The following is a 1,908-nucleotide window of genomic DNA, read 5'->3' as shown; positions in this document are numbered from 1 at the left end:
ATTTGTTTTAAAAGAAGGAAATCGTGCATTTCTCTCCCTACCATCGTTCAACAAGTATTACAGATCCATGTCAGACAGTGGAAACCCAGTAAAAATAATAAGCATGAGTGTTTTCTAGTCAAATGTAGTGAAGAGACAAGACTGGTGAATAGATAATTCAAGCGTAAATTCAAAACTCCTGTTTTAGCAGTAATACAAAATACCATAGGATCACAAAGAAATGTCTCAGCTACTAAAAAGTATTATTTGGAGATCTTTTCTTTCTAGGTTTTGTTTCTCTTTGAATTGAAACCCAGTGAAACACAAGAGGATAGACAGTTAATAGGATCAAGAACTACCTAAATAACTGTCAGATATCCAGCCAAAAGGTTAAAAGTTGTATAAGTTATGTGATTTAAAAAGATGACATCAAATCATATTTTCTTGAAAATGTGATGAATTAGTAAGATATTTGCATCCATATTTTCGATACTTTCTTTCTTCAGTTCTTTTTTTAATAGAATTTTTACTTTGATTTGGGTGAGAGTTTCCATCCTAATATTAGAATCTTGTGAAAATCTCTGGAGCGCCCAAGAAATGGTTAAAGAACACAAATATACTGCTCAATCAGGAAACCATTCAATTCATCTTCTGTAAATTTGCTAAGTTTTCTTTAAAGACAGTCTTGATTTTTAAGGCCAGTTTCTTTAAAAAGAAATAATAATGAATTGTAATGTCAATGAAAAAAAAATAAGTGACCCCTCTTTTGCTGGAAAAAAAGCTTTTGAACAGATTTCACTCTAGGTCACCAGAAGATGAGACATGAGCTAATTATGACTTGTTGTCCTTGACAACCTGATGTCAAAAACTTAGTATTGTGAGTGTCCACTCAGAACTGAACAATTGCTGGTGCTTTCTCTTTATCAAGGTGAGATCAGTCTTTATAATTCAGAATCAGAACCGAAAGCCTACGTAAACAGCTATTTGTACATTAGAACTATAAACATTAAACCAGCAATTAGCACAGAGAGCTTACTATTCTCATGCTATGTGGGGTGCTGAGTGACCAGAGGGGCATTTAATTTAAACTTTATCACAAATTATAATCATATTCAAGAAATGTCACACATAACAGTGCTTGTATATTAAAGGCTTGTAAGTAGAGAAACATCGTTTACTGTTGTTATGTGTCAAAGACTCAGAACCAGCTCAGAGCTGACCTTCCGGCAGGTTTTCAGAGGCTGTAACTCACATGGGAGGAGGTTGCCTGTGTTTTGTGTTTGAAGCAGCTAGTAAATTCTAACTGCCTGCCTCTGGACTGGCAGCATGACTCCCTCCTTAGCCACCAGGTCAACATGTAGAGAAATACAATTTTTTATGATAACTAAACTAGAGTAGTTGTAGGGAGTTCTGGTGGTCTAGTGTTAAGGAGATGCCCTGTCAATCTTCAGGCACATGGTTCAAATTCACCAGTTTCTTCACAGGAGAAAAATGGGCAATCTCCTCTCATGCAATTTACTGCCCCTGAAAACCTGCTGGAAGATCAGCTATGGGTCAGTTTCAACTAAATGGTATAAACAACAACAATAACAACAATGAGTGTAGTGGAAATTACAGGTATCCTAGTTTACTAGCAGGATTCTTGACAAATAAAAAGAACATTGATTTGTTTTTTCATTTGAATAAAACACGTTTCCACCAAAAGCTAATTTTTCCTGTCCTGACAACTGAAGATATGACAAGCTCCGTTTTCTGCTTCCACTGCCCTTCTCCTTCCACCACTCACAGTTGTGCCAATTGTTGAAACCAATTAATAGTTAATCTTGGCATTTCCAAAGCTAGAAATTGCACAGAAGGAGATGTACCTTTATTTTTTTTACAGAGGTTTTGGATTTCCATTCATTCATTGCCGCAATTTTCTCCCTGCCC

This window comes from Elephantulus edwardii, unplaced genomic scaffold, assembly GCF_000299155.1.
Source record: "Elephantulus edwardii isolate Elephantulus edwardi_28Jun2011 unplaced genomic scaffold, EleEdw1.0 scaffold00057, whole genome shotgun sequence".
Lineage (NCBI taxonomy): Eukaryota > Metazoa > Chordata > Mammalia > Macroscelidea > Macroscelididae > Elephantulus > Elephantulus edwardii.
Note: the sequence above shows the minus strand (reverse complement) of the source record.